Raw genomic sequence first — 19,354 nt, 5'->3', positions numbered from 1 at the left:
TACTATCATATCAAGTGTCATTTCATCTTATTTTATATGTTTCATGTGTCCTTGTTCTTTCCTAAGTGTTGACACATCATTAAGAACATCCATAATGCACTTCATAATCTTAGTAAACTTCCTAGTTATTAAACGACACTTTTGGTCGCAACTACACACACTTTGTCTATTATACTTGGAGAGTGTTTGTAAACTGGTGATTTGATGTATAATTCTTAGTATTTGGTATTGTCTAAGATTTACCAATGATTTGGTATGCGTCACACTTGTTTTTCTTCCAAACTCATTGTATTTTACCACGCATTACCTTCCAGACTTGCGAAATTTTTGGTTTTCACAAACCTGCTTACTAGGATAGGGAAAGCGTGCTACACATTCTCAAGGCTTAGTCAGAGCCTCCTTGTTTATTGAGACTGTGTCCTATGCCCAAGCCCAAATTTTCCTCCCTTCCAAGTGCACATCACACTCTTAAGCATCAAGACCCCTTTGTTCTTCCAAATTGTGCCCTCTTATGCCCTCTCTCCCAATTGAGCGTACAATGCACTGACATTGATCAGTAAAGTCTCCCTTGAGCCTTGATAGTGCACCCTATGCCTTCCTTGTGCCTAGGCCCTCTCATTTGAGCACAAAACACATCAACAACCCATAATGAGTTCCCTTGCCTCTTGTGATTGTTCCTCATGCCCTCCATTAGGCCTCCTCAGCTCAGCAAAGCGCACACCACATCCTCAGTGGCCAATACACAACCCCCTATCCATTGTAAGTGCACCTCATGTTCAGAAACTTTCTCTTCCCTTTCTGAGCACATTGCTGATTCACAGTCATAAAGTTTGCATGAAACATGATAGAATAGGAGATTTTTGGGCTGGTGTTTGCTTGCCATGAGTGATCTTACTTGTAGGTGTTACTAGAAAAACATGACAATGATACATGAGGAGATTTGTCAAAGGAAGAAACCCTAGGAAGCATTGAAAGACAAAATAACACATGATTATGACAAGTGAAAAAACATTAGATTCTGATCCATAAAGGCTCCATATGATATTAAAAACCTTTAGAGGGTAGATGGAAAAGGAGAAATTTATATCAAGTATTGAAGAATGTGGCAACATCATCGTCTCTCAAGAAAGTCCATCTCATAAGCCACTATGGGTCCAAGTCATCAATGTCAGTGGCTTGTCATGTTGTCACCACATGATGATGTGGAAATAATGATGTAATTTTATAAATATGAATATGTGGAAGTCCAAAAGTCATATATGGACAAAAGAGCCACATGAAAAAGTATAAAGGTCACATATAGAAGTCCAAAAGTCATGTTGAAGTCCAAAAGTCATGTTGAAGTTCAAAAGTCATTTGGAAGTCCCAAGGTTATTTAGAAGTCTAAAGGTCAATAGAAGTTGAAAAGTCATATGGGAAGTTAAAGAGTCACGGGAATATGAAGAGTCATGCCTCTAGTTATAAAAGAAGACTCATTACTCAAATAAATGAATTTTCACCTTGGCTTCTCATACAAGGCATTAGAGAGATAGATATAGTTCTTTTGGAGAGTAAGTAGTGGCTCTAACACTCCACTATTGGAGCTAGTGGTGTTCATTGTACTCATGTATCTTGGAAATTTTGATTAATACTTGAAGCCTGTTGGGCCAATACATTTTCATGCACAGATCATGGATGATTTAAGACTATTCTCCAAATGTTTTCGGTTTATGTTAGTGTTCTCATACATTAGAGAAATTGAACTATTGTGATGGATTTTGTGCTTATCTTATTGAAAGTGTGTTGTGATGGTTATAATGATCATTGAATCTATGTGAACTATTTCACTTGATGACTAACAATTCTTCCTCATTTATGTGCGCGTGTCTTTACTAGAATAGTATTATTACTTTTTTTTAGAGACTCATTTTTGTTTCCTTGCAGTGAAAGAAACTTGATACATTTACAATTGAACATTTCATAAGGCACATTTTATTGCTCATTCAAAAGTACATGCATGCTACTCTCTTATGCTAATTTCTCAAGCCAAGGAAAATATTTAAGTAAATGGTGGTCAGGCCATATTTTGGATGGGAATCCTATACCAAACGGTGTGAGGTCTAATTGGGACTTCATATTAGGTAGATCCCCTATATGTTGGTGGGATCTAGCACCATCAACATTATGGCACTAAAAGGAGAGAAACCACCTTTTTATGGCTGATAATTTACCTCACCCCAACAACGAAGCATCTGGGAAAGGTAAGAATGGTCTAAGTTCAACTCTAATTCCTATTCTTAAGATTGGAGAATCTTCTCATCTTGGTCCAGAACAAAATTTTGAAGTTACTTATGATTAAATCTAAACACTCCAGGTAATTTCTCTTTAGTTTACAAGGGCCCTTGGATTATTTCCTGTTTCTCATTTAATCTTCCTCACAATCCAAGAAATAAAGAAACAACTCGTACTAGTGTATTGGTTTCATCAATGGAAGATTTGGTTATTGCCACCCTTGAAGAGTTAGAAAAACCTACTGAAGAGACAATTCAACAAGGGGACCTTCCATCTATTGAGGAAGGTTTATAAGATAATGAGAAGGAATTTCAATTTTCAAATGAAGAACAACGAAGATAAGAAGAACAACATGATTATAACGAAGATTTGAATGGTGAAGGAGAAGACTCTTCAGATCCATAAAAGGAGGAAGAAGGGGGAGAAGAAGAAATGGTTGATTAAGACTTAGTTTGGATAGCCCAAGGGCCACTTTCTCTTTCAGATAATCTTCATCGCATGCCTAAACATCCAGAGAAGTTCCTTTCAAAGTTCAATCCTGATAAGAAGACTAAAGCTGAAGATCATATTAATGATTTCTATGTGCATTTACGAATTCTTGAGGAATGATTTGATGACGTTGCTCGTAGACATTTTTTGTACACTTTAGAAGGTAGAGCATCTATATGGTACATAGTCTTCCAACTAATTCAATTCGTAGTTGGAGGGAGTTTAAGAAGTTGGTTTTAGAGAAGTTTGTGGGCGATAAAAATCCTGCCTTGTTGTTAAAAGAACTCGAGAACCTTAGGATGGGGAATAAAGAGAAAGTAAAGTATTTTAATCAAATATTTACCTGTATATTGAATAAGTTCCCCGTAGATGTGCAACCCCACAAGACTATCACTAAATATTATTACATTGTTTCCTTGCCAATCAATATTTCCGCATTTGTTAAGAGAGTTGAAAAGGAGACATTGGCTTTAAATTTTGCATAAGCCATTATTGTGGAGAAGGAATGGCGTTCCATTGGAGGGTTTGAAGATCATGATGATTCTAAAGACTCTAAGGACGTGAGTAAGAAAACTCAAGTCTCTTCAACCAAAACTAGGGAAAAGGTTTGTTTGACATGGAAAGATGGCCAAGTATTTAAAGTTACTTACTAGTAAAGTATCTGAAAAGAGAAATTCAAGCAATGCATCTACCCACAACAAGTGTTCTAACCATTTTTCCTTAAAAGAAAGAACAATAATCGACTTACCAAATATGCTCAAAGTTCTAACGTGGTGTTTAATATTGAAATCTTGGGCATGAATAATTTTTGTACTTTCCATTAGAAGAAACATTCATAAAAAAAATTCCCTCAATGGAATCACAATATGAACACTATGATGACTAATCTCATAGATACATTATTAACATTAGAACAATCTGAAAAAACTGAGGAAGAAAATAATCCCACCATGAATGAGGAAAGTGCAGGTGTCAGGCACTCAATAAATGTTTGTGGCATCATATACAATGCTAAAAAACAAAGTGTTGATCAACCACTAGTGAGTGAGGCTCCTTTGCAACAAGCAACTGGTCAATACAATTTAAGGAGCAAAGGACCAATTTCTGAGCAAGAGTTTAAGAGGAAATTATTGAGAAGGATTTTACCACCAACCAATCCCACTTAGAGTACACAGAACAAGTCTGGAAGTGCTCCTACTTCTAAGAAAAATTCCATAAGAAATAAGAAAAATTCCATCACTCCAAAAGTTTCTAACAAAGCTACACCTCCAGATACTTCATCCTTGCATGTTAGAAACAAAAGTATTGATTATAACATCATTGAATATATGAAGAGAGCTCATGCCAACATTTCAACCTATGAGCTCGCAAAGATAATAGGCCAGTTTGAGCTGATTGTCCAAGCATTTTGACCACAACCTTCGCCAAGTGACCAAGTCTCTGCTTCTCAAGTCGTGTCTAGTAAGTCTCTTGGTATTCTCGAATCTGTAGTTAATGTTGTAAATTTAAATACTAACACTCTCTCCGCCCACTTTATATTAACATTTGAAATCTTTAATTATAATGTCCATAATTGTTTAGTAGATTTTAGTGCATCAGAAATGTAATGCCTCTATCTGTAGCCAAGAAAATTAATGCTAAATGGGATATGTACAAATCATTCAACTGGACAGATTACTGGTCTAGGCAATTGGTGAACTCAACAATGTTATCATTCGCTTGTCATCAAACCATAGAGTGCACCAATGCATTAACATCATTATTGTGGACATTCCTGAAGCCTATGGTTTAGTGTTAAGTAGATATTGGTCTAGTAAACTACAAGGATAATTCTCAATAGACTAGACACATTTATGGCTTCTGTATAAGGGAAAAAACAACCAAATTTGAGTGGAAAGTGAGCCCTACAAGAAGTATATTGTGACACTTCTTGAGGGACATAATGATCCAGTTGGATTTGTGGGAATTATTTTTGGAAATTGTTTCTTAGAGGATGATCACGGGTGTTATCAAGCATAGCCATCACCCGTCCCATCAGATACACAGTTGGAGCTCCTTCCTTGCAGTCCAACTAGTGCAAATGAATCTTGTAATATAGATGTACATAATAGTAGTAATGTAGGAACTAGCTTAGTAGCTACTGATTTTTGGACTTTGTATTTTGATGGTTCTAAGACTCAAGATGGCTCCAAAGTTGGTTGTGTTCTTATAGACCCACATAACAAGAGGTACATTTTATCATGCTGCTCGGATTTCAAGTGCACAAATAATACCACTGAATGTGAAGCACTTGTTCTGGGACTAAAGAAAGCCATAGACCTCAAGGTAGAGGTGCTTAAGGTAAATGGTGACTTAGAGGTTGTCACCCGCCAGGTATGGAACACTATCCACTATGTTTCACCAAATTTGAAAAACTACCAGTAAGAGGTATGGCAACTTATTTCCCATTTTAAAGCATTTAATATTATTTATGATCCTAGAGTTAGAAATGTTGTGACAAATACATTAGCTAATGCAACTGTTAGGATGTTACCTTTAAGAGATGCTTTTCTATAGAGATTATTTATAAACCATATGTTCTTGATAGCCTAACTAACTTTCATGTTTTTAGTGACGACCAAAAAATACTACATTTTGTTTCCAATGGGGACATGTTTAAAGATGTGACCATTGAAGAAGATGAACATGATAAGGCTTTACAGGGAGAAACTGAAGCAATGAGAGGGAATAATATGCCTAAAAGTGTCATATCTTAGGAAAAACTCTATGACCTGCAAAACTGTTTCAGAGGACCAATTAACACTAAGAATTAGAGCTCAAAGTTGTCATATGAACAAGTCAACTTAGGAACCCAAGATGATCCAACATATGTAAACCTAGATACATGATGTTCTCCATAAGAATTATAGGAATTTATTGATATTTTGAAACAATACCATGATGTGTTTGCATGGATACACGATGATTTAAAGACATGATACACGTATTATCCAACACGTCATTCCTATTAAAGAGGGGGTAAAGCCATTTCAACAAAAGCTGAGGAAATTTCATCCAACGCTTGAGCCCTTGATCCAAAAGGAGTTAAGGAAGTTTTTGGATGCTCAAATCATCTTCAAAGTGAGACATTCTACTTTGGTTTCTAATTTTGTCCCTATGAGGAGAAAGTCTGGTGAGATATGCTTATGTGTATATTTTCGCAACCTCACCTGGGCATTTGATAAAGATAACTGCCTAGTGCCATCTATGGAACAAGTGATCCAAATAGTATCTAGGTCAGAGATGTTCTTGCTGCTAGATGGATTCTTTGGATATAATCAAGTGCTAGTAGTGGAACCAGATCATCTAAAGACCACCTTCTGGACAAAGTGGGGGAATTTTGCCTTTAAGCGCATGCCATTTGGACTTATCAATGTTGGTGCTACTTTTCAAAGGGCTATGGACATTGCATTCCTTGGCTTAATCAAACAAAGTATAGTAGTCTATTTGGATGATATAGCTGTATCTTCAAAGAAGAGATCAGACCATGTGCATCATCTAAAGCATATATTTGAGAAATGTCATAAGTATGGGATTTATTTGAATCCAAAAAAGAGCATCTTTGATGTGTCAGAAGGTACTCTCTTAGGACACATCATTGCTAAAAGTGGAATCAAGGTTGATCTAGAAAGGGTCAAAACTATAGCTCAAGTCCCTTTTCTTGTGAACAAGAAATTTATGCAATCTTGCATGGGGAAGATTAATTTCCTACGTAAGTACATCTCTTATTATGCACAAATCGTCAAGCCACTATAAGAGATGATAAAGAAAGATGAGAATTACAAATGGGATAAAAGGGAAAAGGACTCTTCCGCCCATATTAAACAAGCCATTGTCGATGTTCTTGCACTGTATAGTCCAGATTATGGTAAGGATTTCCTATTATATACTTTCTCTTTTGATGCATCTATCGCGGTTGTATTAATGCCAAAAGATAATGAAGGAAATGAATGACCTATTTATTTTATGAGTGATGGTTTACAAGGGTCAAAGTTAAACTACCGTGCCATTAATAAACATGCCTATGCAGTTTATAAGGTAGTTAAGCATTTCAGGACCTACCTTCTTAAAGCTCACATAATCATATATGTGCCTCATCCAACAGTTAGAACACTTTTTGTGCAATAAGAGTTGGGAGAGAAGAGAGCAAACTGGATGACATGTTAACAGGAATATGATTTGGAGTTCAAGCTAGTTCATACTGTTAAGGGCCATGACCTCTGTCAATTCGTAGTAGAAGCAAGATATTCTCCAGAAGATATCTTTCAGGATGGGAATAGGAAATATAAATGTACAAACTTGAGAAGGTTCCCCCAACAATGCCTTGGTATTATTATATACGACAATATCTAGAGCATGGCACCTTGCCTGCGTGTTTACCAAATAAACATAAAGGGAAATTCACCTTAAATCTCTATCTTATCAGCTCATACATGCAGTGCTTTTCCGAAAGCACCATAATGATGTCTTGCTAAGATGCCTACAACCTCAGGATACATAAAGGGTATTAAAACATTTGCACGATGGACCAACAGATGGAAACTTCACAGGTGATATCACTGCACATAAAGTAATGAGGATTGGTTCTTATTGGCCCAATTTATTTAAATATTCCCATGCTTATGCCCGAAAATTCCCATCGTGCCAGAGATGTGCTAGTTGAGACCCAAAGTGAGCCTCCCCATTGCTACCTATGGAAGTTGAGGAACCTTTCCAATAGTGGGGATTGGATGTTATTGGTGAGAAATTTCCACATTCATTAAAACAACACTAATACATTTTAACACCAACAAATTATTTCACTTAGTGGGCTGAAGCGATTCCTTTAAGGCAAGTCAATGACCAAGAAGTCATCCAATTTCTAAAGCATAATATCATAACCAGGTTTGGCGTTCCAACGTCTCTTGTATTTGATAATGCAACTTAATTTTCCTCGTTGAAGCTTTATGAGTTTGCATTAGAAAATGGTATTGTTTTGAATCATGCATCAAATTATTACCCAATAGGAAATGACGTAGCATAATCAACTAATAAAAATATTATTTCCATAACCAAGAAAACCATCTTCTCTAAACAAAGGAACTAACACAGTTCTTTGGTGAATGTATTATGGGATGACCATGTAATTCCCAAACCCTCTCTTAAAACCTCTCTGTACTTCCTCATATATGGTAAAGAAGCTATCATGCTACCAAATATGTATTTCCATACCTTGCAATTTTCCCAAGAGTCTCCAGGCAAACCATGACTCTTAGTTCAAAGTAGGATAGACACCTTGCTTAAACTTGAGGAAGAAAGGCTAAAAGCCAAAGAAATATTTTCCATGTGTCTAAATTGTATCAAGCATTGGTTTGATAAGAAATATGTAGGGACTAAGAATTTTGATGTGGGTGACTTAGTATTGAAGTGGGATAAAACCCACGAAGAGAAAAGAAAACACACGATTTTTCAATCTTTGTGGATTAGCCCCTTTACCGTCGAAGAAAAACTCGGCCACAATGCTTTCAAGCTGAAATATCTGGATAGGAGGATTGACCCTCTTCCCATTAATGGTCGAGATCTCAAACTCTACTTTTTGTCGCAGCTCTAAGTTGTGTTCATTTGTAGAATTTTCTTCCTTTGTCGTTTATCATTTGTTTTATGTCAAGTCAAGTCCTGTCTTGTCTCCCTTTGTTTGGTCATTGTACATAAATAATACCTTTGTGTGAAAGTGTTTATGGCTTTGAAGGAATATGTGGCAAAATAAATAAGGGATGTGACAATTGCAACACTCGACTATCTTTTAGATCTCCTTCTTTTTTTTTTTAGTAAGATGCCTTAGGTCAAGTAATATCCAGAGGGAAAATATGATACATTCAAGAAGAGAACCTTGAGTGAATTTATGATACCCACATTCATTTTAGCATCTCCACTCCTCAAATTTGGTGATGAATCTACTTGGTGTTTTACTTGCTTATCCAATCAAGTAGAGAAAGGATAAGGGGAAAATATATAATGAGAAAACCTATATCATAGGTTATATATATAATTCCCTAAAGGGGAAACCTATTTTGATCTCATTAAGTCAGGATCCCTCTTCCACCAATTGTAATAATAAGAGCCTAAGCACAATTCTACTAAATAAAATAAATAAAGGGTGAAAGAAGAGAAATGATTCCTATGTAGGGAGGTGAAACAAGTAACTCCTTCGGGGTACTGTTTAGGCTCACTGACAATGAAGCAATGCTTGCGCACCTATAGTGACTCTGCTAGGGTACTGTCTAGGCCTACTAGCAATGTAGAAACACCATAGATGAAACTCATACTCTAAAAATATTAAACTTGCAATTATATATTACCCTTTCCTAGATTGAAACATTTTTGATATGGAATAATCTCGTGTGTGTTAAACCAAGTTAAGGAATGGTGGATATTATGTCTATAACCGAGTTGAGTGGGAATGACAAGGCAATATTATTGATGAATCAATACTTCTTGAAGGGCTAAACATTTACTGAAATAATTTCCTAAGTAGAGAAGCCAAAGTTCACCTAGTGTGTCGCCAAGTGTTGTCGTTGCTACAAAACCCTCCAAAATTTTGGTACATTTGAATCTTTGAGCCTACCTATTGTCATATCAGGTGTTGCTTTCGGTCACCAATTGTTGTTTCATGCTATTTTATATGTTTAAAGTGTCCTTTTTCTTTCCTAAGTGTCGTTGCATCATTAAGAGCATCCGTAATGGACTTCACAATCTTAGTACACTTCCTAGTTATTAAACAACACTTTTGGTCGCAACTGCACACACTTTGTTAGTTATACTTGGGGAGTGTTTGTAAACTGGTGTTTTGATGTATACTTCTCAGTATTCGGCCTTGTATAATTTTTACTAATGACTTGGTATGTGTCACACTTGTTTTTACTCCAAACTCATAATGTTTTCCCACACCTTACCTTCTAGACTTAGGAAAATTTTGGTTTTCAAAAACCTGCTGACTAGGCTAGGGAGAGCACATTGTGCACTTTCAAGGCTTATTTGAAACCTACTTATTTGTTAATACTATGCCTTGGGCCCAAGCCCAGATCTTCCTCTCTTCCAAGAACACAACCTACTATTAAGCATCAAGACCTCCTTGTTCTTCTGAACTGCGCCATCCTTGCGCTGTCTCTCCTAGTTGAGCACATAATGCACAAACAATGATCAACCAAGTCTCCCTTGAGTCTTGAAAATACACCCTGCACCATCCTTATGCCCAGTCCTTCATAGTTGAGTGCAAAACCCATCAACAATTCACAATGAGCTCCCTTGCCTCTTGTGACTACGCCTTGCACCCTCAATCATGCCTCCTCTACTAAAAATAGTGCACAATGCATCCTCAGTGGCCAACACTTAGCCCCTTGTCCCTTGTTAGTGCGCTTTGCACCCAAAAAATTCCTCTTCCCTTTCTGAGCACATTTTTTATTCAAATTTAGAAAGCTTGCATGAAACATGATAAAATAGGATATTTTTGGGTTGATGTTTGCTTTCCATGAGTGATTTTACTTGTAGGTGTTACTAGAACAACATGAAAAGGATGCATGGGGATATTTGTCAAAGGAAGCATCCCAAGGAAGCATTCAAAGACAAAAGAACACATGATTGTGACAAGTGAAAGAACATTAGATTTTGATCCATAAAGACTCCATATGATCTCAAAACCCTTTGGAGGGTAGATGGAAACAATAAAGAGAAATTTGCATCAAGTATTGAGGATATAGGTGGAAACATCATCATCTCTCAAGAAAGTCCATGTCACAAGTCACTATGGGTCCAAGTCATCAATGTCAATGGATTGTCATGTTGTCACCACATGATGATGTGGAAATAATGATGTAATTTTGTAAATATGAATATTTGGAAGTCCAAGAGTCATATATGGACAAAAGAGCCACATGGAGAAGTCTAAAGGTCACATATAGAAGTCCAAAAGTCACGTTGAAGTTCAAAAGTCATTTGGAAGTCTAAAGGTTATTTAGAAGTCTAAAGGTCATTAGAAGTTGAAAATTCATATGGGAAGTTCAAGAGTCATGAGGATATGAAGAGTCATGCCTCTAGTTATAAAAGAAGCCTCATTACTCAAAGAAAGGAATTTTCACCTTGGCTTCTCCCACAAGGCATTAGAGAGATATAGATAGTTTTTTTGGAGAGCAAGTAATGGCTCTAACACTCCACTATTGGAGCTGGTGATGTTCATCATACTCATGTATATTAGAACTTTTACTTAATACTTGAAGCCTACTTGGCCAACACATTTTCATGCATAGAGCACGAATGTTTTAAGACTATTATTTTAATGTTTGTGGTTTATATTGGTGTTCTCATGCATTAGAGAAATTGAACTATTGCAGTGGATTTGATGCTTATCTCATTGAAAGTGTGTTGTGATGGTTATAATGCTTATTGCATATATTTGAACTATTTCACTCGATGACGAATGATTCTTCCTCATTTATGTGCGTGTGTCTTTACTAGAATAGTATTATTACTTTTCTTTTAGAGACCCAATTTTATTTCCTTGTAGTGAAATAAACTTGATACATTTGCAATTGAACATTTCACAAGGCACATTTTCTTTCTCATTCAAAAGCACATATGCACTACTCTCTAATGCTAATAGCTTAATCCAAGGAAAATGTTTACATAAATGGAAACTGAGCCATATTCTGGATGAGACTCCTATACAAAACAGTGTGAGGTCTAATTGGGACTTTATATCGAGGAGATCCCCCGTATGTTGGTAGGATCCAATACTGTTAACAGTACAATAATCTGAAATAGTAATTGCATAAATTGGAAGGCTAATCCCCCTAGGGTCATGCCCATATTTTCTCCCAATCAAAAAATAACACTTTATATCAATTTAGGAGGCTAAAATTACTTCTAAATGAGATGTGTATGCAATTAAAACCAATTAAACTAGGGTTTATATGGTTGGATCTCAACTTATTTCCTTCAAACCCTAGGCTAGGGATTCACAAATGCTAGTAGAAGATGGATGCAATTTTATTCCAGATTTGAGAAGGCCTTGCAATACCCTAAAAATTAATGTTAGAGAAAAATAATCCGTAAGAAATAGGACTCATTTTTCCTTGGGAATTAGACATTTCTAGAAAGACACAGATCTCAAGACATAAACCTTAAAATAAGACTATTTTTGGTATTTTTATCTTTTGCATTTTTTTGTGTTTTAGAGTTTTGTTTTGTTTTGTTTTGTTTTTTTTTTTGTTTTTTGTTTTGTTTTGTTTTTGTTTTTGTTTTTTTGTTTTTGTTTTTGTTTTTTTGTTTTTGTTTTTGTTTTTGTTTTTGTTTTTGTTTTTGTTTTTTTGTTTTTTGTTTGTTTTTTTGTTTGTTTGTTTGTTTGTTTTTTTTTTGTTATGGATTTTTCAATAGTATAAATAAATAAAATGAAAATAACTTGAATTATTTGAAAATTTATGGCTAGTAGTGTCAGGCCAAGAAGGTAACTCCCAAGGCGTTTCATTCCATTAAGAAGAATATTATTATATACGATTAGAATGGTGACCTTTGGGATTCAAATTCCAAGGTTTTTTCCTATTCTAACTTATGAAATTTCTTTGTTTACATATTTACATAATTTCAACCAATCCTAAAGAATTAGGTATCTACCCCCCCCTTTAATTTGAAGTAGTGTTATTGAATCCAAGCATCATTTTGAATATTTCAAACTTTTCTCTTCTAAGCACTTTGGTGAAGATGTTTGCAATTTGTTCATTTGTGGAATAATGTCATAGGTGAATAGTCTTATCCTCTACATGATATCAAATCAAATGATACTTTGTATTGATATATTTGGTTTGATCGTGGAATTTTGGATTATTGGGCAATTTAATTGAAGAAGTATTGTCAATCAGAAGAGCAGTATATTTCACTTATTTATCCTACAAATATTCAAGAAATTTCCTAAGTCACACAATCTACTTGGTTGCTTCTGCAACTGCCGCATATTCTGCCTCTATTGTGGAATATGTTGGGACTGGCTATTTGCATGACCTCCAGGAGACAACTCCTAATCAAAGAATTATAACATATCTTGAAGTAGATACTCCATTTTCCTCATCTCCATCAAAGTCTAAATCAAAATATCTGATCAAGATGAAGTCATCCACCTGTGAATATTTGAGTCCAAAGTCTTGAGTTCTTTTAAAGTACTTTAGAACATGTTTTACAACAAAACAATGTCCCTCACAAGTATTTTGCATAAACTTGGAAATGATTCCAACAACAAATTAAATATTTATTCTGGTAGTGTTGACTTCCTACAAGTTATCTATACTTAGTTGCATCCTCAAATTCATTTCCTTCTTTAGATGTGAGCTTTAATTTTTGTTCCATTGGAGTGGAAAATGGATTCCATTCAACCATGCCAAACTTGTTCAATGATGTTGCAATGTACTTATTTTGAGAGAGGAATATATATCTAGGATGTTGGGTCACTTCAATGCCCAAATAATAATGAAGGTTTCCAAAATTTGTCATCTCAAATCCTTTATTCAATTCTTTATTTATGGATGCAATATAATTTTCATTATTCCCTGTTATCAACAGATCATCTACATATATCAAAACATAGAAAATAGTTTTTCCAACTTTCTTGTTTAATAAAGTTACATCATCAAGATTAAAGTGTTGGAAATTTAATTTTAGAAGATGCTTAGTCAATTTTTCTTACCAGGCTCACAGTGCTTGGTTTAGGCCATACAAGGATTTGATGAGTTTACATACTTTTTCTTCTTGTCCCTTCACAATAAAGCCTACTCGTAAAGACATATAGACATTTTCTTTCAGGTCTCCATTCAGGAAAGTAGTTCTCACATCCATTTGATGGACTTTCCATCCATTTTGAGTTTCCAATGAAAAGAGAGTCTCAAAGGCCCATTTTGTTGTGGGGGAAAAGGTATCTTCATAATTTACCCCTTCTTTATGTGCAAATCCTTTTTCCATGAGCCTTACTTTGTGTTTGTCAAGTAAGCAATCTAATTTATACTTGTTCTTGAAGACCCACTTGTAGCCAATTTGTTTGGTTCTAAATGAAGGTCTACCAGTTTCCATGTTCCATTCTTTATGAGAGAATCATACTCTATCTACATTTCTTCTTTTCATTCATGATGAGAATTAACTTCTTTGAATGAATTTGGTTTAAAATTAGTACACAAATTTGATTCACAATCATAAGAAACATCCATATCATCAAATGAATTATATTCATCTACATCACCTCCATTTTTTTTGCTAGAGCTTCTAACTTCTAGGGACCCACATCGTTTTGACATGAGCCATATTGGAGGACCTTTCTCAGATGGTCCATACTGGTTTGTTGACTGAGATGGGGTTGCATCAAGATTTATCCTTCCAATCCTCTCAATCAACATCACTCAAAGGATCTTCCTGATTTGAAGATGTGAATAGAACTTCATGAGGGGGAGAGAGTGCTTCAAAGGGATATTCCATAGATTGAACCAAGATATGGAATCCCCCTTCAAGATGTGGAATCTCATTATAAAATTCATGAAAGGTTTTTGCATGACCGATTTTGTCCAAAAGATCAAGTTTCTGCTCAACAATATTGTTAGTCTTGGAAGATTCAAGAAAAAATCACATCTCTATAAAATATAATCTCATTATTTACCTCATCAGAGAGATAAATTGTTTTGGTGGTATATGATTACCCCAAGAAGATACACTTTTGACTTCTTGCACTAAGTTTGTTTCTTTGTTCCTTAGTTTCTTAGGAATCAAGACATAGCAGGTGGAACTAAAGACCTTGAGATGCCTTACCAAAGAAATGTGGCCATGCCATATTTCATAAGGAGTCTTGTTTCTGAGAGCATGAGATGGAAATTTGTTTTTACTATATACTACATAGAGAAATGCATCATCCCAGAACATCAAATTTACATTTTTGAAAAACATCATTGAACGAACGATATTTAATATTGTCATGTTCGTATTTTAGCCACACCATTTTGTTGAAAATTGTATGGCACAATTGTTTGATGTTGAATCCCATTTTGGAAAAGATATATTTCAAATTAATTTGAAGTATATTCTTTTCCATTATTAATAAGAATAGAGCCAATATGAGATTGTGCATCATTTTCAATTCATGCATGAAAGTTTTTGAAAAATTCAAAAGCTTCTGATCTACTTTTCAACAAATATACCCAACACATCCTAGTGTAATCATCAATAAAAGTCATCATATATTTATTTCCATTTTTAGAAGGAATAGACATAGGACCACACAAATTAGAATGAATTAGTGCAAGATTTCTAGTGCTTTGGAAATAGAATCATGAAATGGATGTTTGTTATGTTTCTTAGGATACAAGCATCACATTGCTTCAATTTCCTTGAAATGGTTTGAAAACAAGAAACTTCATGCATTTTCAATAAAATAAGGTTGTCATAATTAAGATTTCCAAATCTTACATGCCTTAGAAGACTAGATGGAAATGTACCTTCATTGTATTGAGAACTATATGCACAGTTTTGTGCACGAGCATATGTTCCTTGCAACTTCAATAGTATTTCCTCCTCTATTCCAGTCATGATAATTATGTTGTCTGATGCTTTTCTCACCTAAAATTTTCCATCAAACATGTGAATGGAGTGTCCTTGCTAGCGAATGTGAACAACGGACAACAAGTCTCTTCGTAGCTCTAGAAGGTAGAGCACATCATGCAGAAGAAAGCCAGGAAGTATAGGTAGTTTAAGCTTAATGGTGCCAAGTCCAAATGGCTTGACACTAGACTTGTCTACAAAGGATACTGCTCCATCTACATTGTCGTTGAAGTATTCATTTTTTTTAGAAGGTCATGTGACCGGTTGCACTTGTATCAAGTAACCATGCATTTTTCCCAAGGGATTTTTCATGTGGATGCATCATATCCAATTATGTTATAACAAATACAATTGAGGTCATAGTTTCCTCCTTGAATATTTTTATCCTGCCTCTATTATTCTTCCTTCCATGTCCTCTTCTGCCACCTCTTCTTCTAGAAGAATATTGTGTTTGATTCTTCTATTCTATGCAAGGCACACAACTTCTTCAGGAAACTGAGAATATGTCTTCCTATTCCCAAAATATTTCTCCCATCCTACAAACTTCTCCACAAGAGTGTCAAAAGTAATGTCCTTGAGTTGGGCACTAGCTTGTAAGGATTCAAGATAGTGAGAATATGTAGGATAGAGGGCCTTGACAAAAACTATGAGAGGGATGTCCATTTTAATTCCAATGGCTTCTACATTATGCATGATAGCACAATTTATGAGGCTATGGCCAGGGGATCATCATCCTTCATTCTATATTGAAGAGTTTGATCATCAATTGAACTACCTCTAGTTCTGCATGTGAGTCATATAAATCTTTTAACTTCTTTAATACATCGAAAACATTCGTAATTGGAATATATGATGACTCACCTCTTCACTTATAGAAGTAGCAATAGGGGCATAGGCCTTGTTATTCTTGTTCTCCCATATGTTGGTTTCTTTATTTGATGTAAGTTTGGCAGACATATTGCGAGTTCTTTAAAAAAACATGTAACAAAATCATGGAGATTCACCCTTACTTTAACATGGAGATTTTTAATATATAAATATATTTTGTTTCAATACCATGGCTTATCAATATCACATGTCCAAAAAACCATACCTCAATTCATGGCACTTATTCATATAGCGATTTTTTGGTTAAAAGGGAAAAAAATGCATAAGTACTTTGAAAATAAATCTCACTTTTTATTTATTTATGTATACCACTAAGAATATTTTATGGAGATTAACTCTCTATCATCCACTTAATAATTATTAATAATTAAATTAAAAATCTAAAATCCCTATTTCAAAATAAACATATATATTAAGATAATTATACAATGCAAATAAATTTTGTATACATACTTCATAAATAATTTATCCTATATACTTCATAGATAAAATAAATTATGGAGTGCAAAATTTCAGTTATGTCAGATGCTAAAATTTGAAACATGCATTGAACACACTGAAAATATATAGTGAATAAACTTTCCATATAAATACAAATAATGTAACAACCCTGGTGAAAAATCCATATAAAAAATATCAGATCAAGGTTGATGGGACATGTATTCCAAGCTAAATGTTGGGCAAAAACATCCTAGTGGGTGTTCACTTTGGTTATTATGGCTAAAGGAAATTGTAAATGGCAATGGCAAAGGCTTTGGAAAGACAAAATGGAATTTTGGCACATTTATTTATGAAAACAAAGGAAATTAGGAAGAAATGAAGGTGAAAGGTCATAGGCTGCATGTGAGGAGGAAATTGAAGGAAAATAATGGAAAATGAGGAAAATAGAGGCCTCATTAATAAAAATATTTCTGAGGATAAGTTGGCAAGCTTGGTCAGTGTAACCTTTTGTTAATTCAATTTTGGAGCTTCTCATTATTCTCTCTCTCTCTCTCTCTCTCTCACTCTTGGACACTTAGAGTTTTCTTGGAGCACTTTAGTATTGGATCAAGAAAGGCAAAAAAGGCAAGACGACAGAAAGATCAAGCAAGGAATAGCAGAATCATGCAACTACAACAAGATTCTTTGCAGGTATTAATTTGCATGTGTGTTTTCCTTGCTAGATTTGGCATGCATGGTATTGCATGTGGTTCTTTTCTATCACAACATGGGTTTTTCCAGGTGTGACAGTGTTTTTAGCCTAGCCTTGACATTTCCAGAGAGCCTTGATGAGATGGGTTCTCATACTTTGATTGAGCTGGATTTCCGGATGGATTTGAAGCTGAGTGGGGTGGATCTCCGAAATGACAAACACATGGCCTAGTGGTCCATGAATCAGATTGTGGATCACAGTAAAGCCATTGGCCTAGTAACCCCTGAGCCAAACTAAGGGTTGCATTAAAGTTAGGATTGTGTGCATTAGTGGGCATAGGAATCCTTGTCGGTGAATGGCGGGATATACGGTAAAACCAAGAGGTGGATTGCTCTCCATTGGGCCTAGTAGTACCTGGATGGGTGTATGGTAAAGCCTGGAGAGTGGGTCTAGGTGTAGGGCCTGGTGATCCCTGGATCAGATTGTGGATTATGATAAAACCTGAGAGACTAGGAGGCACTAAAATTCCTCACGGTGTAGGTGGAGAACTACAGTAGCATCCATGCTTGTTTGGTTCTTTTTAGTTGGTTATGAGTCCCACATTCATGCTTGGAATATGGCACAGGGGTGAATGGCAGAAGAGAGATTTGGCTCATCCATTCTATGGTCGGATGGAATGTGATAGTCCCATCCTAGGTTTGGATTTTTCATCATCAATATGAGGTTATTTCTCCTTGTACTTCAATGAGTATTATACTGGTTTATATGTGGATTACATGGCTATGATTTCCTTGACATTTCTGTTATTATGTTGATTATGAATATGTATTATGATAGTGGCTATGTATGGATCCCATCATGATTTTACTTGTAAATGAATGAAAAATGTATCTATGACATCATGGATGAACTGATAGCTAATGTGTTGAGGCACCAATGCTTCTTAGTGATTCTCAGATGAGTATGAGACCCCTATGCTTAGATCTATTATTTACACACATAGATTACATATTTGTGATATGTTTGATGAAATTCCTATCATGGCTAGTAGGGGTCCAGTCAAGGGCTTGTTCAAGTATTCGCATTTGCCTCATTGTTTCCTTGTTAGCTTTCTATTATAAAGGTGTCATTTAATTATGTGTAGTGACCTGGGCTCTGGGCCTAAAAAAGTGTCTCAAATCCCGGGGACACTGGCACAACACTGAGAAAAATAGTCCTTGGACGCTGGCATGCCTTATTATGAGAGCGTCCAGAGCTCCCTGGATGCTGTCAGGCCCATAACATGGGAGATTCTAGGGGTAAAGTGGCCTAAAACATTAATGGTACCCAGGGGTTAGTTACTAGAAGTGTTGGGATAGTTCTTAGGGGTCCTGTAGCTGACGTGGAAGGTTTGTATGATGTGTTTCTGTCAATTCCATTTCCTTAAGGTCACCTAGGAGGTTAAATCCAATCATAGTAGCCTCTCGTCACATGTTTACCTCGATTGGTCGGTTACTTGGGTAGATGTGGGAGGAGGGTGTTACAAATAAAATTAAATTTAAGGTGCGAAATTTCAAAGAATAGTATGGTACCAAGTTCTTAGTCAATTTTTTTAATTATATTTATGGAATACTGAAGTTTCTCGGTCAGAGATATGTTTTTAATAGATGTATGGAATGTAGTAAAAGATAGTACCGAAATCTATTTTTATTAAATATATGTATCGAATAGTTTAGTAATGCATAACCCTAAAACCTATATCTGAGGCTATGGTCTAATGGCTACCCCTACAAGTCCCGAGGTCCATTTCTGGATAAGGCTATGTACTTTGATTCTTACAAATAATAACAAATATATATATATATATATATATGTATAAAAAAACCATATAAGATATATATATATATATATATATATATATATATATATATATATATATAGAATTTGGTAGGTATT

The sequence above is a fragment of the Pinus tabuliformis genome, chromosome 1_2, assembly GCF_031772625.1.
Source record: "Pinus tabuliformis cultivar Carrire ecotype Pingquan chromosome 1_2, CPIR1, whole genome shotgun sequence".
Classification (NCBI taxonomy): domain Eukaryota; kingdom Viridiplantae; phylum Streptophyta; class Pinopsida; order Pinales; family Pinaceae; genus Pinus; species Pinus tabuliformis.
Note: the sequence above shows the minus strand (reverse complement) of the source record.